General features: G+C 44.7%; 1 long non-coding RNA gene across 1 annotated transcript; it reads left to right on the top strand.

The window, feature by feature from the left end:
• The first annotated feature begins 3,335 nt into the window (after positions 1–3,335).
• LOC138916012 (uncharacterized) lies at positions 3,336–27,099 on the top strand. The gene is made up of 3 exons (XR_011422631.1): positions 3,336–3,472; positions 7,642–7,788; positions 25,798–27,099. It is a non-coding gene; the product is annotated as an uncharacterized lncRNA (long non-coding RNA).
• Positions 27,100–27,803: the final 704 nt, after the last annotated feature.

Genomic DNA, 27,803 nt, shown 5'->3' with positions numbered 1-27,803 from the left:
CTGCTATCGAAGAAAAGCCGTCCTCTGTGTGCTGGATCCCATCCCCTCCTGCCGGCTCCAGCAGTTCTCCCCTCGCTGCTTTATCCATTGACCCCTCTCCACTGTACCCTTTCCACCAGCCTACAGACAGCCTGGTATTTATCCCATCTTAAAAGAACAACGACAAAACAAAACAATAACAAAACAGCTCTCTACCCAACCTCCCTCTCCATTTCTCTGTTCTGGCAAAATTTTTTAAAGAGTTGTGTATTCCCCAGTCTCCATTCCTGTCCCCTCTCCTGGCCACTTCAGGTCAGCTTTGGCCCTTGGCACTGTGTTAAAGTTCTCTTATCAAGGTCACCAATGACCTTCCATGCTCGTCCTCAGTCCTTACCTTACTTGATTTGACAGTCGACTACTCTCCCCTCCCTGAAATCCTTCAGACTTCACCTCCAGGAGATCAGCTGCCTGTGGTTTTCCTTCCTTGCCTCTTAGGGCCTCCTCAGCTTTTCTGCTCCTTGCCTAGTTTCTCCTCCTCCCCTGGACCTTTAGTGTTCGAGTGACCAAGGGTTCATTTCTATTCCCACCCTCTCCCTGTTACTCTCTTTGAGTCTTAGGACTCTCAAAACCCATCAATTAGTCTATGATTCCTTTCCTGAAGTCCAGACTGTAATATTCAACTCCTGTTCAATATCTCTCCTTGCGTGTCTAAAGGATATCTCAACCCTCACTGTATTCCAAATTATACTCCTGACTTTTCCCCCCAAACTTGCTCCTTTCCCAGATTCATCCATCTTGGTAATTGAATGGAGACTCCATCCTTCCAATTGTTTAGGCCAAAAACTTCAGAGTTAGCCTTGACAGTTTACTTTCTCTTCTATCCCACATCCTATCTGTTAGCAAATCCTGTGGAATGTCCACTTAACATATACCCAGAATCTGGCCACTGCTCACCACATTTGTGCCCTCACACTGGGCCAAGCCATTGTTCTCTCTTGCCTTGTTGCCCTCCTTGCCTCTCTGTGGGCTATTCTCAGCACAGGAATCGGAGTGATCCTGTTAATAAATAAAGTCAGATCATGTTACTTCTTACCTCAAACCCTCCAGTGGCTCCTTACCTCGTTCTGGGTACAAGCCAAAGTCCTTATAATAATGCTGCCTAAGGCCCTACACATCTGGCCACCTGCTACTTCTTTGACATTGCACACCAACCTGGCTGTTCCTGTAAGTCTCCAGACATGATCCCGCCTCAGGGCCTTTTCACTTGCTGTTCCATCCATATGAAGTGTTCTTCTTCTGAAGGTGATCACTCCCTCACCTTCTTCAAGATTTTGCTCAAATGTCGCCTGTCAGAGAAGCCTACCCTAACCTATTCGAAATAGCAGAACATTTTTCCCCTTACCCAATTTTTCCCTAGCATTTTCATCATCCAACGTACTATAAAATTTACTCCTTTATTTTATTGTCTGTCACCGGAACTAACTAAGAATGAGGGAAATATAGAATGAGTAGTAGAAGAGAGAAACCGTAAGTATCAGTTGCTGCCTCCAGATCAGCTGCTGTGGTGGGGGCTGTGGCTAATACCACATCTGGCACAACAGCAGCAGTTACCTCTGCTAGTTGATGGGGCTTGGAGCACTCTGCTGACATCTTCCAGGATCTGTCCAGTTTTTGTGGGGGCCAGGCTGATGAATTAAATGGAGGTTTGATGGGGATCACCACTCTCCTTCCTTTAGGTCTTTAAGGGTAGCATTAATTTCTGCTATTTGCCCCGGGATGTGTGTAGTTTGCCCAGAGGAGGGGTGTAGGGGCAGCTTCAGAGGCTCACACTTGTCCTTCCCAACATGATAGCTTTAATTCACAGGCCAAGGAACCAATGTGAGCATATGGGTACTCTGCCAACTTGCAAGTATCGACTATTTCAGTTATGCATTCAAGGACCGGGGACATAACCACTGGGCTGGTCCCTGGACCAACTAGACCCACGGTGAAGTGGACTTGGGCCAGGAGCCCATACACACCCACTCTACCAGAGGGACCATGTTTTGTGTCCTGCTGGGTATCATTGTTAACTCAGATGTTATGTCCAACATCTCAAAATATTGGGCTATTTCTTTTCCCCAGGTAAGTATCTGTCAGTCCCTTTGGGGAAGGATTGGGGAAATCATTGTCATGGAGACTTGCCAAGGTGTTGCAGGGTACTCCTTCCTGAGGATCTGGCCTTTCCTTCAGTCAGTGAGCTCTGAGTCCGAAATTTGGTTCAGGTCCAGAAGTGGTCAAAGAATTCCGACTTTTTAATGGCACAGCTGCCCTTAGCCTCCTCATCATCCTTCCTTTTGACAGTACAGATTAGTGCATCAGAGTCGCCTGGAGGCCTTGTTCAAACACAGATTGCTGGGCCCCACCCCTAGAGTTTCTGGTTGAGGAAGTCTGGGCTGGGGCCTGAGAATGGGTGTTTCTAACAATTTTCCGGGTGCTGCTTATGCTGCTGGTCAGGGGACCACACTTCAAGAGCCACTGGTATAAATTGATCTTACATCCAGGGACTCCAGCCGCTTCCATAGCTCCCTGTGCCTCAGTCTCCCTCCTGCTGCTCTGACCTTGCTGCTCAGTGCAGTATTTGCTCCCACCTTGCTTCTGACAGATAAGCATTGTCATCTGGCCTCTGCTGTTCTGGAATCTTCTCTCTCCACATTGATCAATCATTGGATGTCGGCTGTCTCTGGGGAGAAGGCATGACCTTGGGCTAGGGCTCTGGGCAGCCAAGGGCAATCTCTGGGAGTGGAGATGCCGCTGTGAGCTGTGAGCTGTGAGCACTCTCAGCAGTGGGGAAGACGGGCACATGCATTTGAAGGGAAATATGGGGGGTACACTTCAGACCCTACCATGCATCTATCAGCATCCTTCTCATGGCTGGGACTAGGAGGAGGGGAGTGAGATTTGCCTTGAGCACAAAATTTGAGAGGACACCAAAAACGTAAATAATCAAGATAAATATTTTGTTGCAATATTTTTAAAAATCAAAGGGCAAAAAGAAAATCAATAATGGGCAAAATATCAAATTTTTAAACAAAGGTAGGATCAGTGTTACTGATTCCTCCTTTTGCCTCGGTCTCCAGTATGGCCTCAGGTCCAGCAGGGCACCATCTGTCTTCCCTCACCAGACTGTAAGCTCCACGAGGGCAGGCTGTTTGTCTGTGTTACTCAGCAGTGTACCCCCAAGACTTAGAAGAGTGCCTGGCACCTAGTAGATGCTCAATAAATATTTGTTGAATGAGACATTTAAGACATTTGAGGGCAGAATGACCATTTATCTACATTTGCCCATTTCTCCCTCTCGTTTCTTTTTCTGTTTAGTGTTCCTCCACTAACGCTGACTGTACACAAGAGGCTGCCTTCACCTTGGGGCCAGCAGACTTGGAGGGAGCCATGCAGATTAGCGAACGCACCTGACGAAAACAGGATGTATTTTATTACAAAGGGCAGTTTTGAGGTGTGTGTTTAAAAATATTTTCTTAATTGATTTCATCATCAAATTTAAGGTATTTATGTGGTGTGTGTCATTGTACTAACCACAGCTATTAGTTGTCAGCTTGTATAATTATGAGAAACAGCTTTTAGAACTGCTCTGCTGATCCTAAAGAATTACCCTGCCGCCCAACCCGGTATCAATGGATTTAGAATTGCAGACCAAAGACGGAACAGAAGACCTTGATGCAGAGTGGGGAGTGTAATGGTCAGCAGGCTGCTCCCCTCCCCCTCTCCAGCTGTCTGTCTCAGTGAGACGGGAGAATCCTGCTGGGAGCTCGAAGGTTGAGGGCAGTACATGGAGGGAGCACCTTCTGGGTGTGGGCTAGCTGGCAGCATCTTTGCACATGATGCTGGAAGAGGATGTGGCCAGAGCTGCCAAGCACTGACACGAGTAAGCCCCCTCCTTACTGCAGGCCTGTTGTCACCACACCCTACCCTTTTTGCACCCACAACCAATTGTAACTTTTTTTTTAAACCAGTAAAGAGAGTTTGGGAGTCTCTGGGCCAGATAAGAATCTCAGTGGTTAAAGGCAACTCCCATTCACTCTAGAAAGATGACATTGTTTGCATCCTGCCAAGGCTCGAGTCCAGGAGGAATCCCAAGCATCAGGTCTCAGTATCATTTCAAAACAAAACACAAACCTTCCAAGTAAAAAGTTAGACCTGAGAAACCTCAGAAGCAGGTGAACTGAGCCTGCTTGTCTCTGGAGCAAGAGCCATGTATGAAGACTGCGGGGGTGGTGCTGGGGTCCTGCCTCAGGTTGTGTGCAGACTGCCACCCACCCAGCTCAGAGATCTGAGGAGGGCGATGACTGTGAAGACATGGGGGATGACCGGTATCGAGCACCTACTCTGTGTTAGGCATCATTATTAGATGCCTTATACATGTTTGTGTTTACTCATATTGGAGATATATATATATATATATGAGATAGATATATGAGACAGATAGATACTTATTTCTCACAGCAATTCTGTGAGAAATGTATCATTAACCTTGTTTACAGATGAAAACATGATCGGAGGGGCTAAGCTAATTTTTCAAAGTCACAAAGCTAACAAATGGCTTCCAGTGGAGGAGGAACAGTATGATTTCAAAGCCAGTGCTCCATCCACTCTATCAGGAGAGTTCTCCCAAAAGAAATGTGACTGTGTGAGGGCAAGGCCAAAGTCCTAAGGGTCTTGGCTCATCTCCCATTGGGTCATCGTGTGCTTCCGGAAGAAAAGTGTGAGGCAGCTCTCTCCAGATGGTCACGAAGCCAGGGCAGCAGTGCCTGAGGGCCGGCCTCCTTTCCTCGCCCGGCAGCCCTCAGCAGCCGCTCCGTGGTCCGAAGCGGGGGACTCCTCGATGCCTTGGCCTCCGTTCAGCACCTGAGAAAATGCAGTTGCCCTGCAGGACATTCATGTCGTGTGGGGCTGCAGGTACCATCCATATGAACCCACTGAGAATGCCACCTCTGGGGATGGTATGGGGCGGCCCCACCAATCTTCCCTTTTTATTTCCCACCAAATAGGTGCAAATATTTTTTTCATGGAGAACTTTTCCTCATTAAAAAGTTTTCAGTCGCTGGACCCTAGATGACCCTCCTGAAGGGGTTTTTGTTTGTTTGTTTCGTGCGTTTACTTGCCTTGACCACGAGTGCTCTAACAAGTGAATAGTCGCCACGGAAAGGAATCTAGGTCAGCCGGGCCTTTCTGCCACTCACACCACTAGGGGGCATGACGTGACTCTGATGCAGGAACCAAAAGGGCTGAGATGCGTAAATTGACCAGCAAAAGCTGGAGGCTTGCCTGCCTTCAGCTCTCATGATGAAAACATTTCTGCCAAAATCATTCTCATTTGGCCAGCTGAGGAGTGAGCCAGGAGACTGGCTGGGGCGTCCAGGAGGTATGCCATCTGATCATTATGAGAAACTGCTCCATCTCCCAAAGACTTTGAAAATGCCTGCCTGAACAGCTAGGCTGCAACAGGGCTTTGAAACCCTCTGAGTCATGAGGTCAGAGTCTGCTTTGTAGAAACCTATAATCTGAAAGAATATACACTTAATAATGTGATTCCTTTCAGAGGTAGGGGGCAAGCAGTCAGATTCCAATTCTGCAAGGTCCTCAGAGAGATTTTGTTAATCGGAAGTTTAAAAATATTCCCAGAATCTCACACAAGCAATAGCCTGCATTATTTTTTCAATTGAGATATAATTGACTTGTAACATTGTGTAAGTTTAAAGTGTACAATGCGTTGATTTGATACATTTATGTATTGCAATGTGATTACCACCATGGCACTAACACACACCTCCATCACGTCAGGTAATTATTGTTTCTTTTTTGTGGTGAGAACAATTAAGATCTAGTCTCTTAGCAACTTTCAAGTATATAATATAGTAGTATTAACTATAATCACCATGCTGTGCATTCGATCTCCAAAACTTTCTCATCTTCTAACTGCAAGTTTGTACCAGTTGGCCAACATCTCCCCAGTTCCCCACTCCCCAGCCTCTGGTAACCACCATTCTACTCTCTATTTCTGCGGGTTCAGCTTTTTCAGATTCCACATGATATAAGTGGTAACATTACAGTATTTGTCTTTCTCTGTCTGATTTATCTCACTTAGCATAATGCCCTCAAGATCCATCCATGTTGATCCGAATGGCAGGATGTTCTTTCTCATGGCTGAATAATATTCCGTTGCGTATATATACATACAACATCTTTATCCATTCATCTGTTGACGGACACAAGTGGTTTCCATGTCTTGGCTATTGTGAATAATGCTGCAATGAACATGGAGGTGCAGATATCTCTTCAAGATTCTATTTTCATTTCCTTTGGATAAATACCCAGAAGTGGGATTGCTGGATCGTATGGTAGTTCTAGTCTTAGTTCCTTGAGGAGCCTCTATACTGTTTTCCACAGTGGTTGCACCAATGTACATTTCCACCCACAGTGCACAAGGGTTTCCTTTTCTCCACATCCTCACCAACACTAGTCATTTCTTGTCTCTCTAATAACAACCATTCTAACAGATGTGAGGTGTTATCTCATCGTGGTTTTGATTTGCTTTTCCCTGATGATTAGTGACATGAGCATCTTTTTTTTTTTTTTTTGAGGAAGATTAGCCCTGAGCTAACTGCTGCCACTCCTCCTCTTTTTGCTGAGGAAGACTGGCCCTGAGCTAACATCCATGCCCACCTTCCTCTACTTTATACGTGGGATGCCTAGCACAGCATGGCTTTTGCCAAGCGGTGCCATGTCTGCACCCGGGATCCAAACTGGCGAACCCTGGGCCGCCAAGAATTGGAACGTGTGAACTTCACCACTGCACCACTGGGCTGGCCCCATGAGGCGAGCATCTTTTCGTGTACCTGTTGGCCATTTGGCTGTCTGCTTTGGAAAAATGTCTATTTAGGTCCTCTACTCATTTTTAAGTGGATTGTTTGGAGGTTCTTTTGCTATTGTATGAGTTCTTTATATATTTTGGATATTAACCCTTTATCACATACATGATTTGCAGATATTTTCTACCATTCCATAGGTTGCCTTTCCTTTTGTTGATGGTTTCCTTTGCTGTGCAGAAGCTTTGTAATTTGATGTAGTCCCGCTTGTTTATTTTTGCTTTTGTTGCCTTTGCTTTTGTTGTCAAATCCAAAAATCATTGCCAAGACTGTTGTCAAGGAACTTACCCCCAGGCTTTCTTCTAGGAGTTTTACAGAGGTGTGGGTTTGGCACTCAGGGTGTTGGGGGTGCCCATGGGCCAGGTGGTGGGGGGTCCTCTAGTGACGTTTTCTCATCAGCTCATGAGCAGGCTTCCTGCTGGAGTCTAGAACAGTCAGCAGGAACCGTGTCCCTTTACTGCCTTCTGATGTTCTGATCTGCCTCTTTCCTAGCCTCCTCCCTCCTCCTAGTCATGGAGCTCTGTCTTACCACTCTGGCTGCTGTGGGAGAGACATGGGTTTCCTTAGCAGCATCCTGCACAGCTGGGGTAGCTGGGGGCTCACTCACTGCTCTCCCTGTCTCTCCCAGGAGAGATTGCTGTCCTCCTGTTTCTCTAAGGTGGGCCACCTTGGGGCAAGGGATGATATTAGGCAAAGACTCCAAGACATCCAAACTTGTATTTTTTTTTTTTTCCCACAGAGTGCTGGAACTTGGTCTTCTGCAAAGGCTCTCTTGTCGTGGGTTTCTACCCAAATCGGTATTTTCCAGGCGTTCCAGGACTGCGGCTGAGAGGGGCTGGAGCCAGTCCACAGCCCAGAGCAGGATCACCTGTTCCCCATTGCACAGGTGGGCTGGACTCTCCCGGGTCCTTGGGCGTGTGATTCTAGATCCCACGACTCCCGCAGGGGCACTTTGTTCATGGATAGATGCCAAATTTTAGTTGTTAAAGGGGGACAAAAATGAGGGATGTTTTGTGCTGCCTTGATGTTCATGTCACTCCTCCCAGTAGCCTGCATATTGGCAATCCATAGTATTGCGTCCATACGGTGTGATGATAGACAGATCGTGGGATTGGGTGCCGGACAGAGCGGCTACTCACTAGCTTTGTGACTCCAGCAGTACATAATCTGAACATCAGCAAAATGGCTCAGTATCTCCTTCATAGGCTTATTCAACACTACAAGTATTTATCCAGGACCCACTGTGTGCCAGGCACTGTGCTAGGCCTTGGGGATGTGATAAATGATGAGGCAGACGTGGCTGGTCCCTGCCTCTTGCACATTACATTCTAGTGAGGATCGTGTCACCAGCAGGGACATCTCTAATGTGCCTGCACAGGGCCTGGCACATCACACACACTTAACACGTGTTTGTTCTTTTCTCCCATCCTTTCCCTCCTTGTCTCCTCCTCCTCAAAAACGTGGGTTGTAGGGCCAGGTCAAGATTGCCTGGGCCAATTGAGTTTCTGGGAACACCTTTAGAGGAGATTCATTCATACTTTATTTTGTATCTGCCTTTACGTACCACTCCCTGTTTGACAGGCTGTGCCAAGCCTGAGAGATCTACAATGGGTAATTGTCGTTTCTTGGGCCCATTGTCTGAGCCACCTTCCCTATTTGAGAAATTCCCTCACTTTCTCTGACCAGCTGCAACACCCACTACTCACCTTCCTGGTGTCTCTTGCATTCAGTGTCTGGGCACTTGAAGGCTTGGCCAGTCGGGTGCACGCACCCCAGTGTGACTTGGGGGCCAGAGAGGCCAGGAAGGAGGGAGAGTGGGCAATCCACTGGGGCAGAGGGCTGTGGCAGATGCTGCACCACCTCTAGTTTCCAGGGACAGCTGGCAGTGGCAGTGGGAGGGCAGTGCATTCTGTACGTCAAGTGGCCAGGTTTGGAGGTGTGATTTTTCATGTGGCCCTGGCTGCTTTTAGTTTGCTTTCTCCATACCTGTTTTCAGGCCCAACTTTCTGATCTTCCCACTGGCTCAGTGAGCTGCTCAGTTCCTCTTAGCAAAATCCTCGTGTACTTAACACAGAGAGATTTCGTTCCTTGCAGCTAAGAACCCTGGTTAACACAGGAAGGAAAACGATGAAGACTCTGACCCCTGTCTCTCAGGAGCTTGGCACACAAATAATTTTAGTACGGTCCATGTAATGGAGGAAAGACAGGACATTTTTGGAGCATCTGCTGTGCTGGACAGTTAAATTCAGTGATGAACACACAGGACTTCTCACTGCTAGGGACTCAATCTGCTGGGAGGGATGGATCCATCAACAGATAACTGCATAGCCATGTCGTAGAAACAGTGCCAGAAATGTGTGCAGGGAGTGAAGGAAGCACCGAGGAGGAAGCCGACCCAGCCAGGTGAGGCGGGGATGCTGATGGAAGGAGGCTTTCAAGAGGGGGGTGTGATGTTTGAGCCAAGTCTCAAAAGAGGAGTAAAAGTAAGTCAGATGGAGGTGGAGGAGGAGGCTGGCAGAAAAGAAGGCATCCCCTGCACAAGAGCGAAGGCCGAGGAGAGACTCCGCCTGGCGCCTGCGGAGTTAGGCACTAGTGCTGCTGGAACCACTGTGTTCCTGGTGGGAATGAGGAAGCTGTCATGGGCCAAGAGGGAGTGGCGTGGTTTGACTGCACGACTTGGCTGCAGAGGTAAGAGTTGAGAATAGCCCCCTAGGAGAGTGGGAGATGGTGTGGACCAGCGATGAGGAAAAGATTCAGTCCTGCAGAGGGCCCCAGAGGGGCTGGAGACCATGATATTTTAGTGGAATTCGCCCATGTGGTTACCAGATTTTCTCCAGAAATACTTAGCTACCAGTGTATGGCAGGAAAGAAGGACATTGGTCCAGAATTAGGGTTTCCTTGTGAAAATGAAGGCAGGCATCTGAATTTGGAGCCCCAGATCTTGGACCAGGTTTACTCAGGTAGAACCAGGCACACAATTCAAATCTGCTTTCGGTTCAGATGGAGGGGAAGATGCAGGACCCGGGGGAGGAGGGTGACAGGATATAGTCTTGATCGAAGTCTGCCAATGTGGCCCCAATCCATTTCATGCCCTAATGCGAGGGCCATTATATGTTTTGAGTATAAAAGAACGTTGCAAATATAAAATAAATTTTGAAAATAATCACTTCAATTCACTGTACCATGAGGATCAAGATGTTCTTCACGTTTTTATAATACGTTGACACACGTCATTCATTTCCCCTATGAGAAAAATGTGTAAGCATTCTTTAAGCATTTTAGGAGAAAAACTTGAAATAATTATAGCAAATACATATAGAGGGCTTTCTTTGTATAAAGTACTTGTTTAATCTTCATAAAAACTCCCTGAGGTGGGCATGATTATTAACCCATTTAACAGATGAAGGAACTTAAGGGCAGAGAACTTAAGTGACTTGCCCAAGGTCACATAGGTGGCAGGCAGGAAAACTGAGATCTGAACCCAGAGGTTCTGGCTCCAGAGGTGGTGCGCTTAAGTGTACACTCTCCTGCCTCTCCTTGGAAATCTCTCCCTTTCTTCACTGAGATGGGTGGAATGGTGTCCCCTCAAAATCCATGTGTTGAAGTCCTAACCCCAGTGCCTCAGAATGTGACTATATTTGGAGAAAGGGTCTCTAAAGAAGCGATTACCCTCAAATAAGGCTGTTAGCGTGGCCCTAATTCAGTCTGACTGGTGTCCTTGTAAGAAGAGGAAATTTGGACGTAGACACATACAGAGGAAGATGATGTGAAGACTCAGCGAGAAGACAGCTTTATTCAAGCCAAGGAGAGAAGCCTCAGAAGAAACCAACCCTGGCAACAGCTTGATCTCCGACATCCAGCCTCCAGCACTTCAAGAACATAGATTTCTGTTGTTTCAGTCCGTCCCCAGCCCCCCATCTGTGGTATTTTGTTACAGCAGCCCTAGTAAACTAATACCCTCCTGGACCATCAGTTAAGAGAGCAGGAGGAGGGGGACACAAAAAAGAAATTAAGTGAATTTCCCTCCTCATTTAAAATACAAAACATGTGCATTTCATTAGATAAGGGAAGCTTAATTGGATCATATTTTAAAGGAATTAATCTGCAATTCAGTTTTATAATGGAAGTAAAATACAGCGGGAACAGTCTCCATTTATATTGACGTCGTATCCTAGACAGGAAAGGCAGCTTAATTAAGGCCAAAGAGTGCTGGTTAATTAGCTGTCATCCTCTCCAGTGAGCCTACCGAGGGTTGCCATACTCAATTAGAGAGCATGGACTTATTGATGGAAGAGTGAGGTAAGCTGAGCATTAAGTGCACCGTGTCTCCTCAGATGGCGGTGGCACTTTCATTAATAATGAATGCTGTCTTTCCTCATGTCTTCTGAGTTTCCCACTCATCCTAGAATTGCTGTGAAACATGAGGCCCTCCAGCAGTTATAGGCAATTGAGAGATTCTTAGAAAGCACGATAGTATATTCTGGGAGAAAGAATTTCCAGCATACTGATTTTTTCTTAATGAATTTTTTTTCCCTAACTTATTTTTTCTTGAATGAATTTCAGCCCGTGTGTGTTGAGTACTGACTGCCCGCAGGGTGGCGTGCTGCTGGCTCCGAGGGTTCATTGTGTTCAGGATTCTGGAAGGACTCGGAGCCTGAGGCCCTTAGAGGTTTTTTTCTGACAGTTTGAGATAAATAATTTATGAAAAGTCCTAGTCACAGATGTGAATCATTTTAAGATTGAAAGGCCTTGTTTGTAGGTTTGAAAAAATTCAAAGTTTGACCAGGTTATCACATTTTCAGTTCCTGTTCCATGCTCTATAAAGCCATGTGTTTCATGTTTGAAAAAGCTGAAAATCAGGCAGTTTAAATCAATGTTTCGTTTTTACAGAAATTATCATCTCATTTTTCTCTACACCGAGAGCTCGGGTTCTCCTGTTACCAACTTATTTCTTGCTAGCCTTGAAGGGCATCGACGCTCTGTGTAGACAGATACAGGGTCGACGTGATGAACATCCCTAGAAAACTCCATCCCAGGTCAGGGAAATGGTCAAGAGCATTTTTTTTCCTCAAGGGTACTGACCTTTGAAAGTGAGATCAATTGAAGTACCTGCGTGAAAATCTACTTGATTGGGAGTTGGGGGAGGAGGAATTTTATAATTCTTAGAGACACATACAGTGGTCGGCACTCAATCCAACTTTGAATAAATGAATGGGAAGAAAAGGAGAAGAAAGGGTGGGGGGAAAAGAGGCAAAAACAGAGGAGGCAGATAGAAACAGACAAATAGAAAGAGACAGATGGGTTAGAGGGAAGTGATGCAGAGACAAAAGCAAAGAAAGTTGTGCGCAGGCCCAGAGACATATAAGCAGAAATACGTATGTTAGAAAGAAATACACAGAGTCCTACTGGGGTCCTGTACCCCAACTTTCATGACATCCCACACCTCATCTTTAAGTTACTTTAAAAGCTGTGTCACATTTTTTCACACCAAAACCAAAACAAAAAGCCCAAATGAAAAACATAAACAAGAAATAAACCTTGTTCCACAAGCCAAAATAATATACTACTGAAGGCCAAATCTGGATGGACTGGGGATTTCTCACTTCTATATTTTTGCCACATGCAAGTCTGTGTGTGTGTGTGTGCGCTGATGTTTTTGAATAATGAGCGCATCTACTGTTCTGCCAATCAAACCACCAGATGGTTTGGCAAAGCCAGGCAGAGTGAGGTGACTTGCAGTGGTGGGGATTTACGTCAGCCACAACGATGGCCAGCAGCTGGCCGGGCTGGCCGGGCTGACCCGGGCTGCAAACTGTGGTTGCTTTGACTGTATGTTGAAGTGGCCAGAGGCTGTTTGTAAACAGATTCCAGACTGCGCTCGTTCTTGACTTTCTCTTTTTTCCTTTTAGGAACTGCCTTGGGTGTGCCCTCCCATGCCCAGCCTGCTCCCCTCATTTGGTCTCATCATTGTTCCCTTTGTTGTGCTCCCTCATTATTCAGGAGGCAGGAGCTACCAGGCCTGAACAGAGTGGGGACAGTCCAGGAAGAGGAAACATCCCACCAGGGAGGGGGAGCATTTTCAAGTTTCTTGCCCTTCACTGGGTCTCCTCGATGTGCCTCAGTGATTTGAATCAATCCAGTTATTCCCATGCACCAATATTTTTCATTCTCTACCATTTGGAACCAGCTTTCTATTCCTCTCATATTCTCTGGTCTTTTTGCCTCTCCAAATGGCTTTTAACTATACAATTTTTGCCTACTCAACTCAGATGACAGTTCAAACTAACAGTGAGCTGTTGAACCCTGATGTATTTCAGAGTGTGTTTATCCTGGGCATTATCCTAAAGGCGGCGATGCATACAAATTTTGCTGGGAAAATGCAGCAGTACTGCCGACTGGTGGTGAGGGTAGCTTTGTAAGCGCACTTTTGTTTTCAGATCTTCCATGCCCCAAGGCATTCCCAGGGCTGAGGAGTTTGGTAAATTCTGGGGAAAGAGAGGAATTTGAAATGTATGAGTTGGTAGCTCATTTAGAGGATGTTCGGCCACCTGCTCGCAGACCGCGGGGACTTTCACAGCCAGTACATGTACGGCGCAGGTGCCAGGAGATTGAAAATGAAAGTGAATTGTCGATTTTTCTATCTTTTCATTCAACTTCTTTTCAAAAGCTCTTCCTCTTTCAAAAATCATCCAAATGCCTTTCCTTTAAAGTTAGCACCACAAGGAATTGAAGTCTCATTTCCTGGAAATCCAGGGCTGGACGGCATCCATCCTTCAAATGAGCCCCTAGAGAGAAGACGTGGAGACCGAACTCCCAACTCAGGTTTCCGGGGGATGCGTATTAGACCCCCGGCCTGGAAGCTGAGGTCACGGATTACTTTCTCATTGCCGTCAAGGGTCAGTTCAGCTTATACTTCCTGTCTTAGATCATGCATGACTCAATCCTTCTTAGTCCATTTCCTCACACACAATTTCTAAGCAGCTGTGAAAAAATACCATCAATACTGCTACATTCAAGAAGAGATGCTAATGGGAAAAGGGTTGAGGAAGTGCTGTGGATTGGCAATAAAATAGGGCAGTAAGCCAGGAAATGGGGGTAGTCGTTCGAGGAGAGGAAGTTAAGCAGACTGACCAATATCATCACTAAAATGTTTCATATTTTCCTCTGAAATTTCATTCCCTTAACTGAGGTGGCATGGGGTTGTGGTGGGAGGAACATGAGCTTTTAAAAAATTATTTAACAAATTTGACATATAACGTTGTGTCAGTCTAAAGTGTACAGTGTGTTACTTTGATACATTTATATACTGGAATATGATTGCCAATGTAGCAATATTTATCACGTTACATAATTACAGTACAATATCATTGTTTATATTCATTACACTGTGGGTTCGATCTTGATGTGAGTTCGATCTGGATGACTTATTTACTACTTATTGCAAGCTTGTACCCTTTAAATACCATCACTCTGGGGCCGGCCTGGTGGCATAGTGGTTAAGTTCCCACATTCCCCTTTGGAGGCCCAGGGTTCACCGGTTCAGACCCCGGGTGCGGACATGGCACTGCTTGGCAAGCCATGCTGTAGCAGGCGTCCCACATATAAAGTAGAGGAAGATGGGCACAGATGTTAGCTCAGGGCCAGTCTTCCTCAGCAAAAAGAGGAGGATTGGCAGCAGATGTTAGCTCAGGGCTAATCTTCCTCAAAAAAATAAATAAAAGTAAATAAATAAATAAACACTATCACTCTTATCCTTCCCCCTATCTCCTGGTAACTCCCAAGTTACTCTCTACTTTTTACAGTTTAACTTTTTTAGTTTCCATATATAAGTATATAAGACATCATGTAGTACTTGTCTGTCTCTGTCTGATTTATCTCACTTAGCTTTATGTGCTCCATCTGTGCTTAGCATAATGCATGCCATGCTCCAGCATGAAGGTCTGTCCATGTTATCAAAAATGGAAGGATACCATCCTTTCTCATGGGTGAGTAATATTCCATTGTGTGTATGTACCACATCTTTTTTATCCCTTCATCCATTGATGGTCATCTGGGTTGTATCCATATCTTGGCTATTGAGAATAAGACTGCAAAACATAGGAGTGCATATTGCTCGTCAAAATCCTGTTTCTACCAGATAAATACAGATTGGAATCCTGCCTCTCTCTCTAGGCTCTGTCATATTGGGCAAGTTTCTTAACCCTTCTCAGCCTCAGGTCAGGTATCATTCCAAACTCTCAAAACTGTTACAAGAAATGGAGATCACGTATTGAAGAACAGTTGGTACATACAGGCACTCACCACATGGTAGAGCTATTAATAATAATGTGTGTGCCTAGCAATGCATTGGCCTGATGCTTGCTTTGATGGGTGCAAGGAAAGAGTTGAGATAACCAGGAAGCTAGCAGGACCCTGGGAAGAACAACATTAAACTCACATTAGAGACTTAATTTGCCTTTGTTGTCTATATCACAACTTCACCGTCATTTCCCCCAACTCCAAGTCAAATGATGACCCAAAAAGATGACAAGACAATATAATGTCAAGAATTGTGAAGGATCCAAGTTTCTGTCCTGCTTACAAGCTAACAAGTTAGCCATTCACAGCTTCATTTATGATGGCAGAAGACATGAGACTCCTGGTCAGAGACAAATGACCTTATTACTCACAGCACAGCAGCAGCATGAGCTTCACGTTCTTATGGGTTCCCCTTGAGCCCCCAATCCCATGTGGAGGGTGCAGAGGTGGCCCAGGTGAATGCTGTGCACATAGTAGATTTATGTCACAGCTGAGGAACCACCCAATCTCACAGTGGGCTGTTGGCAAACCTACCCATCCTTTGTCCCAGAGAGAGACATTGTCTGTATTATCCTCGCCAGGTAACAAATCTGCCCTCTGTCCTCTGCCCCAGAGAGGGACTCTATCTTCCAAAGCTGTTTTGTATCCAAATATCATTGAAAAGACAATCTGGGTCAAGAGCTGTCACAAGACATGTAGAAACACTACAGAGAATTGCCCCACACCCCCCAACAAATAAGACACAGACGGAGGCAGAACTCAAAAGAAGATACTGTGATTACGTGGAGTGCCTTGAAAATTTTATTTATTTAATCAATAAAATTGATGATCTCACATGGAATCTTAAATAACATAGCTCTTGCAGTTGCCTGAGCCTATAGGGAAAGGCAATTATTACTCCCTTATATGTGAGTTTGGAAGCCACTGTCTGTACCTCGTCACAGCACCTCAGCTGTGGGACACAGTGCCCCTGTTCCCATCGCCACCGAAGCCTATGGTGATGTTTTGCTTCATGCAATTTCCAACTAGTCTGGAACTGGAACTTTAGCCCATCGAAAGGAAATGCGTTAGGCATTTTTTACCTAGTTAATAAAACAGAAGGAAATAAGAAGTTTTGTTTTTTTCTTTCTTTGGACTTCATGAGATTAAAAATGGTTTTGGAAGAAGAATTCTTTCAGAGGCTACATGTGAAGACTATGGAATCATGAGATTTATCCAGAGCAATCTTCTTATAATGTGCCTTTATGAGGACAGATGGTTCTCCTAGTGACTTGAGGACCCAGCACATGCGCCACCACAGAGCCTCCAGCATTTTGGATCCCACTGTGAGGCGCACTTGGAGTCTTAAAAGCAGAACCATCTTGAGGACCTCATCCTCTCATTTGGAGGCACAGCCCTGCCCCATTGTCAGGCTACACAGGAATCTGTGTGTCCCAAGTCTTGGTCCAAAAAATATGTTCATCATATGTGGCAAATTGAAGAAATTGTCATAGTAAGGAATTCAGGGACTGCCTTGTTCGAGAGTTTGGTGACAGAGCAGCCTAGGGTCGGGGCAGGTGAGTGATTTAGGCAATGTCATCCTTGTCTCCACTTCTGAAAGAAAGACACATGCCCCACAGTTGTCAGAGCCAGAAATCTGGCTGTCGGCCCTAACTCTGCCTTCCGCCCCGCTTTCCACATTGAATCAGTCATACAGTGCTGCGGATGCTCCTAAATGTTTCTCAGATCCACCCACAATCTCTTTGTATTTACTGAGAAGTTCTTTTTTTTATTCCTTTGTGGTTTCACTTCTTTACATATAAAAAAAATCCATGTGAAATCTTTTGTTTTTGTTGTTGCTTCCTGTGGGGTAAAAATCTAACTGGATTTTTCTCAAGCTCCCAAGAAGAGTTGGCCATGCTTCCCTGCTACCCCATTACAACCACCCACCCCCACCTACAGCACACCCAAGACTCCCCACCCCCAACACACACACATGAAGGAGAGACAACCCTTACTTTAATTCCATGCAAATTCTGTTTGCCCAGAACTCAGTTTCTTCAAGTCCTCTCTAGGTGTCATCCAAGAGAAGCCCCTCAAGTCTGGATTTTCAGCCCAGAGAGAGGGGCTTGGCTGGCCTAGCAAAACTGGGATGCTCCGGTGCTTCCTCTGCCCGGGGCTGAGGCCCAGTAAAGGCCCAGTGGAGCTTGAGCTTGAGATCTCCCATTCCCCTGTCAGTGCCAGGTCCCCTGCCTAGCCCATTCTCCTCCCAGCAGGCTGCAGGCCTGTGAGCTGAACTGATGCAGAGCGGGGTCCTCCTCCCCCAGCATTCCCATTCCCACGGATGGAGAATTGCCCTCTGTGATTTTACGTGGGATCTGCCAGCAAGAGCCGCCCAAGAGAATGGACAATGGGACTCTCTGTAACACCGCAGAAAAGGAGAACAAAATGCTGACATTTAGCAGTTAATTTGGGATCTACAGTTGCCCTGGGGCATCCCAAAGATCACTTAATAGATGAGTCTTACCTTTTTTTCAGAGCCTAAATTAGCTTTCAAATATCTAAAAAGTTACAGAATATATCGTTTAATTAGAGGGAAACCTAGCTACCTTCTCCATTCCCATAAAGCACTGATGTGTGTGTGTATGCTTGTGTGTGTGTGTTACTTCGGATTTTTTGCCTAGATTTTGCAAAGCTGGGAGCTGCAAATAGCCACGGTGACCACACATTAGGACAGTTACTTCAAATATTGTGTTTGAGTATCAGGACTCAGCACAGTGTCTCGCACAGAATACTGAATGAATGACTGATGTTATGGCCTTACACACGCTGAAATTCTGCTAATAAATATGGATACACAGAGAACCCATTCTGTAAATATTGCCTAATTCTCCCTCCGTGAAACGGAAGCTCTGATAGCGCTCACACCTCTTCACACACTGTCTAGCAGGGGGCTCACTCGTCAGCAAAGACGAACCATGTGGCTGCTGCCCTGAGGTCCCACACTTGCAAATGTCATTGCTTCACACATTCACAGCAGACTGTTTCTCTACCCACCGTGAGAAGCTGCATCTTAAAGAACCGAAGCAAAATTATATTTGTCAAATGTCAGGAACAAAGCACATTTTTGTAAGTCGGTAGTCTTGCTTATAATCAGCTCCATTTTCTGAATATTCAAAATTCAGTGATCTGGCTGTAGGTTTCTGGCTCATTTACACAAACTAATAAAACTTTGTAAAGCTCAGAAACCATTTCCAGCTATGTCTTCATACTGTGCGTCCGTCAGACTGAGGCATTACAAAAGTGGGTTTGTCAACCCTCTTCGAGATGCACAGGGACCCTCAGAGGCCCAGCCAACCATTGGCAGTTGTGGTTGCCCACCTGAGCCACCCCCACTTCAGGTGTGTTAACCTCCCAGGTGTTGAGTCTGCTATTGAAGAACCAACAAGGATCTCAAGACCAGTTCACTGCGCTGCAGGTTAGACTAACTAGACTAATGCCAGGTCCCAGCTTGAGCCTGTGACTTGCGTTTTGAATTGGGGATAAGGCCACAAGAGTTTGCATTGCATGGTGGTTTCTTTCTCTGAAGAAGAAAGCAAGAACTTTTCATTTTCAACTTTTGCTTAAGCATCTGGGAGGAAAATTGAGATGAGCAGAACTTGTATCTCAGACACTCGTTCCTTGGTCAGTTCTAGAGACCAGGGGACCAGGACGGAAGACGTTTGGAGCACGTGAAGACCATGCTGTGCGCAGAGACGTCACTTCCCGCAGGACACCAGTGGCAGTTGTCGGGGCTGGGACTTGCCTTCCTGTGGCTTTATGAGACCCCAGCATCACAATGAGGATTAGAATTCATGGTTACAAGCGAGACAACATCCAGGACTCTTAGAAAGAATCTGTGAGTTGAGGAAGGGACTGAAGCCCTTTGTGAAGAGGTGAGTTAAAAGCCAGTGAAACTTGAGTTATTACTATTGTAGGAAAAAACATCCCAGTGTCCTCGGCCCAGTCTTCTCCTGTGGTGTCGCTATCAGAGAGCACAGACCAGCCATCAAAAGCAAATGAATTCTAGTCTTTACTTGAATCTTTCAAGTGACATTCAAAAAGAGATAGAGTTTATAATCTCCTCTCACTGTTAAATCTCTTTTCCCCTTCTCTCTGGGCTCCCACGCTCTCATGCCCTGCAGCTCACTCAGGCCTCCTCTCCCTGCTTCCCTTTTGCAGCCTTTTCTGACCCAAACCTTCCATCTCAGTGGTGCTCCTCGCACAATTAATCTGACCTGAAAGACAGATGTGAGTTTTGATCAGATGAGGGTGAAGTGGTACAGAATGCTTAAGCAGGAAACACCAGCGTTTTCTTCAGGGCTAAGGGAAGGGAAAGCTGTGAATGCTTAGATAGTCATAATTCCTGTCCCTGTGCATGGTGACGGGGCTCCAGCTGTCCCCTGGGCTACAGAGGCCTAGGGGAACTTTGGTTATACGAAATGGTGAAATTGAAATTTGCATTTACTTCTCCAGCTTCCCTTGTCCACATATTCTCACCAGCATTCAATTGCTCAGACATTTAAAAAACACTTATGGAATGCCTCCTCTATGCTAGTAGTTCAGGAAGAAAGAAATATTCTAGAGAAAAAGACAGAGAAGTAAATAATTATACTAATGAAACAAACACTGTCGTAGAGTCATAGAAGTATAATAGAAAAACAATGGTTGGCTTTTGTGCTTCTCCCCCAAATTCTGTGGCTTAAACAAGAAAGAAGTTTATTTCTCTCTTACACAACAGTCCAAGTGTCAGTAGTCAAGGGATGCTGTGAAGGTTTCACTGTGGCAGAGACCCAGGCTGCTGCTCACCCGTAGCCCATTCATCACCTAGGGTGTTGCCCTGGTCGGCGTATTCACAGATAACTCACCACTGTATCTGCTCAATCAGTGTCCAGGCCAGCAGGAAGGGGAAAAAGAGAATGTACTTCCCTTTAAGGAGATGACTTGGAACTTTGATGCTACTGACGTCCCCTTGGTAAGAATTTACTCATTTAATCACTTCTAGCTGCAAGGGAGTCTACAAAATGCGATCTTTAACTGGACAGCCATGTGCCAGCAAAAGCTTGGGTTGTATATTTACTAAATGAAGAAGGGGAGCATAGATTTGGGCAAACAAGTGTGGTCTCTGCTACAATCCATAACTAACTCACTATTTCCTAAGACTGTGTTGGCCAAGAAAAATACATCATTCTCAGCAGCCATGGCTTCTAACCCTCCAGTTTTCCTACACCCCTGAACATGACCACAAGATGTAGCCAAAATATGGAAAAACCACAAGACACTCAAAGGGAAAGAAGATAGAAGATCCTTCTGACATAGGCAGCATAAGGTATTGGCCAAACAGTTCAAGGCTCTAAGCTAAGGCATCTGGGTGGAAGTTCACAAGGTCTGAGAATTTATCAGTGTGTAGCACTCCATCATCTACTCCCATCCACGTGGGTGCACTTCATCTTCAATGGGTCCTCACAGCCCCTCCAAATTGCTCTTCACCTTGCACTTCACAGGCAGCCTCAACAATGTTCTGACAATCTGGTGGAAGAACTACCACACCCCTACCTCGACCACGACCTAGAGCAGTAGAAGGAAGAGTGTGGATCAGCGGAACTCAACTCCCCACTCAGAAGGGTGCACACCATGTGGCTTGGATGCTACCATTTCAATCCAGATGCTTTGATGTGGTCATTTTGACCAGAATAAAACCAAATCATTAACTCTTATTTTCCAAAATGAAAACCTCTTTATTATTTTCATCTGATGACAATAAATACCCATTTTAAAAGGATCAAACAACACCAAAAATTATGACATAAAACCCATCCAACACAAAATACCTGGTGGACGTTTTTTCCAGAATTTGTTCACTGATGTGTATAAAAATCGCTGGTTGGGTTTTCTGGGAAGCAGATTCTGAGATGGAGTTTATTGTGCATGATGTTTCATAAGAATTGTCCTTGGGGTCAACACCTGTGGAGAGAAGGGGAAGAAAGCAGAACTGGGTAGAGGGAAATGGAGCTGTGTTGCAGACCTGCTGACAGCCTCGGCTAACCCCACAGGGAGCTCTGGGGTGAAAACGGTAACCTCAGAGTTGCTCTCTGTTGAGCTGAAATGACGTGGCCTTATACTCCCGCCTCCATCAGGATGTGCCCATCTGCCCTACTCAGGAGGGCAGGAGATCAGGGGAGGTGGCTCTGCCGCTGAGGAACTCCTAGAGGGGCTGACAGTGGGCAGCAAGTGCTTATCTGAAAGGGGATCTGGGCAGTGCATCTTCACATGCATCACACAGACACACACAAGTACCATTTTAAACAAAAATATGATCATATCATCGATGCTGTTATGGCCCTCATATTTTTTACCTAACAACATAATGTAAGCATTTCCCCCATGACCCGAAACATAGATCACCTTCATTTTCAGTTACTGCGGATGTTCTATTGAATAGATGTCCAATACTTAACCAAGTCCCTGTTGATGGGCATTTGAGTAGTTTTCAAAAATGGAATTGCTGGGCTGAAAACTATGCAAATTTACTTTTTGTAGTACAGTGCCAGATTACCCCCAGAAAGTAGTACAAACTTACCTGAGCACTAAGAAGCAACGTCATCAATCTTCTTAATCGTTGCTAATCTTATAAGTGAAAAATAGCTCATTCTTTCCTTAATAACACTTATTAATTAGTAGCCAGGTTAAATGCTGTTTCATATGTTGGCAGATCATATGTCTTCATTTATTTTTCCTTTCTTAAATTATCTGTACCCATCCTTTAGCCTTCTTTTCTGGTTTGTAAGTGTCTATTATATGAAAGGTAGTAAACTCGCTTGGTATGTATGATATAATGTTATTTCCTAATATGTCATCTGTGTCTTGTTTTTTTCTTTTTCTTTCTTCTTCTTCTTCTTTTGTTTATTTACTAACCAAATCCATCTATCAGCTCTTTTAGAGTCTCTTGTTTGAGTGTTATTCCTAGCAAGTTTCCATCCAACTCTACAGAGATATTCTCCTGAATGTTCTTCTGGTACTTTTATGAATCCTCACACTTTCAAGTTTTCTGTTACTGAGTAATGTAAAAAAATAGACATTCTCTCCCCAGCCCACTCCTGAATCTTATTTAATTCCCAACCACACTGAATTATCTGTTATGAAAGTTGAAGATAACATAGTTTTTACATTTCAAAATGGCCGTTTTGATGGAACTGTATCAAATTGGCTGTTTTAATAGTCTTCCCTTCATCAGAAATGCCCCTGAATGGTCAGAACTTTCCATTTTGGGTTGCAGAAGCCCTGCCTCCACCTGCAATAGGAGGCTGAGCCCGGGGCAGTGTCCTTCAAGCCTCTAGCACACTCACCTCAGGCGACCCACCTAGGCATGAGCTACGGACAATACAAAGTGGACAAAATAAAATTCCAGACAGCACCCTCTGTCCTAGCATTCGTCCTCACCCCCGTCTCTCCCTCATGTCCCCGCTTCCTCCTGCTCAGGCTTCCTAGCTCTGTACCTAGATTTACATGGGTTTTCCACTCTGCTTTTCCCTCCAGTTGTTTTTACAAAAAATTTTATTGAGGTATAACTTACAAACCACAAAATTCACCCATTTTAAATGTACATTGCAATGATTTTTAGTAAATTGACCAAGTTGTGCAACAATCACCACAATCCAGTTTTAGGGCATTTTCATCACCCAGTAAGACCCTTCATGCCCATTTACAGTCAATTCCTGGTCCCATCCCCAGCCCCAGATAGCCACTAATCTACTTTCTGTCTCTATAGCGTTGCCTTTTCTGGACATATCAGATAAATGGGATCATATACCCCTCTAGTTTTGACATTGCCTCTTATCTCCCAGGAGAAATTCCAGAGTCAACCTCAGCTCTGTGGAAACCAGCCAGAAACACGTTTGCATGGCTAGTAAATAACAGAGCTTTGACTCAGGTCCAAGTCTTGTGATTCCAAATTCTTTCCACTCCCTCCTGCTCTCCTGATCTGGATACATTTTCAATGTTGAATGGACAATTGAGTGATGGCCATTTTAAAAAGCTTCAAAGATCACTGGCCTTCTGGGTCCTGACATTGAGTTTGTGACTCTTCTCAGCCACCAGAGGGTGCGCCAAAGATCTATCTGTGCATTGGTTTTTGCTTGTCACAGTTGGGCATCTTAAGAAAGAGAATATGAATTGTGACTCGAGTGTATTCTGGGTGGGATTTTTCTCAAAATACTTTTCTTCTCTGAGTGATTACAAAGAGCAATGGAGAATAAAAACTAGATGCTGGTTTTGTTGCATCTTGAAAGTTTCCTTTCAGGCTTCTCAGACCAGGATTTCTTTTTTAATGTAATAAAAAGGGAAAATACAGACTTGATTTAGGAGGCTGGAGAAGAATTCTTAAGGTATGACAATCTAGCGTGACAGATATCAACTAATCATAATATTAAGGTCATTTTGCTAATCTTCTGCATTTTTACATAACTAAATCAATCCTTTGAGGGAGAAGGGAAATAGAAACACGTTTTTAAAATAAATTACCCAAATCCAGTATCTGTGTAGCTAGAATTAACTGGATAATAATTCAAAATGACAACTGAATTTATCTTTTGAGAAATAATTTTATTGCGCTCTCTCCCCAGCTATCTGGACTAAAAATGGCTAAACACAGTTGTCAATTTTGACTTTAAGAGGAACTCAGTAGTCTCCAGGATCTAGAGGGCAAAAGCGCCTCTTGGCCTTCCCAACTGAGTACCTCTTACACCCCCTCCATTATGCATGGATGGATGGATGGATGGATGGAATGATGGTTGGATGGATGGACATGGGCTGCTTAGTAGCCAGGATGGGAGTTCCTGGGAGCATCTTCAGGGAAACTTAATGATGAATTGTGTTGAGCACCCCACCTGCCAGTTGTCAAAGTCACTGGAGCCATATGTCTGCTGGTGCTGTGTCCCTGTTCCCTTCATGAACTGCATGATCCCCAGAATCCTGGATGCAGCTGTGCAACCAGCGTGAGACCGCAGTCACAAGACGCAGGTTCTAGGACCAACTCTTCCCACACCTACTAGGGTCATTTATCCTCTCTGTATCTCATTTTTTATATCTGTAAAATGGCAATAATAGTATTTGCCTTACGGGTTCCTATTCCCACTTGGCAGGCCTTTAAATCTTGGGTCACCTGATACCCTGTGACCAGAAAATATTGTGTCTAAATTAACTGATGAAACCATAATGTTGAAATAGCATTTTTTTATTACGTTAAAATATACATAACATGAAATTTACCATTTAACATTTTTAAGTGCACGATTCATAGGCATTAAGTACCCTCACAATGTTGTGGAAACATCATCACTACCCATTTCCAGAATTTTTTTTTTTGAGGAAGATTAGCCCTGAGTGAACTGCTGCCAATCCTCCTCTTTTTGCTGAGGAAGCCTGGCCCTGAGGTAACATCCACTCCCATCTTCCTCTACTTTATATGTGGGATGCCTACCCCAGTATGACTTGCCAAGTGGTGCCATGTCAACACCCAGGATCCAAACCGGTGAACCCCGGGCCACGGAGAAGCGGAAGTGTGAACTTACCCACTGTGCCACCGGGCTGGCCCCTTCCAGAACTTTTTTATGATCCTGAACAGAAACTGTACCATTAAACAATAACTCTGCACTTCCCCAGACCCTGGTAACTGCGCAATACCACTTTTATAAGCATTTTCATTTAGTCTGTCTTGGGTTGAGAAAGTCATTTTACAAAAAGGAAAAGTGGGAGTTGAAAAACGGTCACACTGCAAGAGTCATTACAGTGAAAATCATAAATCTGCCCACCTTTTCCTAACACGGAATGAACATCAGAATCAGCTAGTGATCTGAGGCGTTCCTGCACACAGAAAGCAAAGATGACACTGAGTCCCAGATCTGGGTGCTGAGCACTGAGGATGCTTCAGACGAAGCAAGGAGGTCACAGAATCTCCTGAGGACCCAGAAGGAGCCCAGGCCGGGCTGGTAGGTGAGGGGCCTGTTCGGGGTCAGCAGCAGGGGCAAGGCCGAGGTCTCAACCAAAACTTTGTGCTAATCATCATCTGAAAACCCTGAATAGGGCCGGCTCTGTGGCTGAGTGGTTAATTTCGCGCCCTCCGCTGCGGCGGCCCAGGGTTCGGATCCTGGGCGCGGACATGGCACCACTCGTCAGGCCACGTTGAGGCGGTGTCCCGCATCCCACAACTGGAAGGACCTGCAACTAAGATATACAACTGTGTACAGGGGGGGTTTGGGGAGATAAAGCAGGAAAAAAAAAAAAAAAAAGATTGACAACAGTTGTTAGCCCAGGAGCCAACCTTAAAAAAAAAAAACAAAACAAAAAAACCCTGAATATTTTTCCAAAGCTAAAAATTTAATTACTACCCAAGGGGATTGTTGTAGAATTTGAAACACCTACAAGATTACCTCTTAAATAAAATTCAGTCTCCAAACCAATCGAAATTCATACTTTCTAAAAAGCGTATCTGGAAAAACAATGTTAATGAAGATAGAATGGTAATCATGATGTATCTTTAGTTTGGACTCACGAAGTCTCTTCTTTTCTGCTTTTTTCACAGTCTCAGACACATACTCCAACTGGCCCCTCTCCAAGCCCCGCAGCTTCTGAAAACACATGGATTTCATGGTGAAGGAAATATCTCCACCTAAAGCCTTTCTAGGCACCCTTCCCCCCAAGGCGTTTTGCTAATGTGTACCAGAATGTTCTTGAAAGGAGAAAAAAGGAAAAAGAGAAAGAAATGCTTTGTGAGGAGAAGGCTCTGCCTTCCGGCCCTTCTAACACAACTGCCTCCTATTAATCTGCGACCTAGTTAAGAGAACCGGAAATAATGTCTCGCATGTGGAGCTTTCTGTGACCACAGCTGTCGTCCATGTGAACACTCACTGTGTGCCGGGATCTGTGCTACATCCTTTTTAGGGAGACGCTCATTTGCTTGGCACTACAACCCGACTGGGCGGGGATCATTTTTATGAATGTTACAGAGATTGCAAAAGCTGAGGCTTAAAGACTTGAAGTCACTGGCCCAGAATCACCAGCCAATAAATGGTGGAGCCAGAATTTGAATCCTAAGTAGTCCGACTCCAGAGACCTCACTGAATTAAATTACGCTGATTTAATTCATGTGAAGTATCTAGAAGACACGAATTTTTACTTGTATTTTACAGATGAGAAAACTGGAGTTTAGAGTGGTTAATTGATTGGCCCAAGCTTGCAGCTGTTACGTGATTGAGTCGAGAACCAGACCTGGTGTACTGGACCCTCAGGCCATTGTTCTGTCCACTAAACACACGTTTGTGAGCCTCTCCGTTCCCCGAGGCCACTTTGCAAACCAAGGGAAAGTGAATTGACACAGCAAGAGCAGTTTAGCGGCAGTTGGTCATCCTAACCAACCTTTTACTTTTAGGAAGCCTCCAGGGTCTGATAGATCTTTGCTTACATTTTCTGCCTCTCCCTGCAGACTCTCAAATGGCACTTGACACGAATTAGATAAGTTCAGTTACTGAAGGGGAGGAAAATACTATAAAACATAAGGTTTGCTTACATGCTCTCTGGTACCCATAGGAACCGCCAACCAACAGATGTTGTGGGTCCAGATGAAAGAACGGAGAACATGTGATGATGAATTTACTAGCGTTTTCTGGAATGCTCCCAGGCTCTTCCCCTCAAGCATTTGTTTTTTCTCTCACGAAGAAGCAACTCCAATGATCTAAACTCTGTAATTTAGGACAGGAGCGTCTCTTCACACTCCATGAAGTTCTTGCAAATTTAAGTTATGACTCAATCTTCTCTCCAAACCAAAATGTGATGCCAAATTTGGACTGAGAAAAAAACCTATAAATATACATAAATTTAATTTTTATCCTAGAATGTTAACTTTTATCCGTGTGACTGTTAGAAGAAAAGAATGGTTATAATCATCTGACAATGAACATGACTCTCAGTCAGGGAGCTGGTCAACTGACAATTATGGAAAACGTGTTCAATAAGTTTTAAAGATACCCTAAGGTGATAACATTTGAAATGAGCAATTACTTTGGCAAATGTGAATAATCCATGCTTATTTTTTTTAATTATTTTTCTTTTATTTATTTACTGATTTTAAAAATTGAGATATAATCGACATATAGCATATATTAGTTTCAGATGTACAACATAATGATTCTATATATGTATGTATTGCAAAATGCTCACCACGCTAAGTCTAGCTAACATCCATCACCGCACATAGTTACAATTTTTTTCTCCTGATGAGAACTTTTAAGATTTACTCGTAGCAACTTTCAAAGATACAATAGAGTAGCATTTGATTCAGATTGAGATTGAAAGGCTGTGAAATGTGAAACAAAACGGAGTCACTTATGTTTAAGGGCTTTAAAATGGAGCCAGAAAGAGAATGTTGAGAAAGGAAGCCGACTGCCGAAACTAGAATGGAAAAGATGGTTCTAGAAGAGGGACCTACAGAGCTGGAAGCTCAGCTTCTTTTTCTTTCTTTCTCTGATTACCAAGGGTAAAAAAAGACAGACAGGAGACAAAGTTTAGAACCCTGTAGGGCGCCTAGAGCTT

Source organism: Equus caballus, chromosome 10 (genome assembly GCF_041296265.1).
Source record: "Equus caballus isolate H_3958 breed thoroughbred chromosome 10, TB-T2T, whole genome shotgun sequence".
NCBI lineage: Eukaryota > Metazoa > Chordata > Mammalia > Perissodactyla > Equidae > Equus > Equus caballus.
Note: the sequence above shows the minus strand (reverse complement) of the source record. Positions and strands in the feature narration are given on the sequence as shown.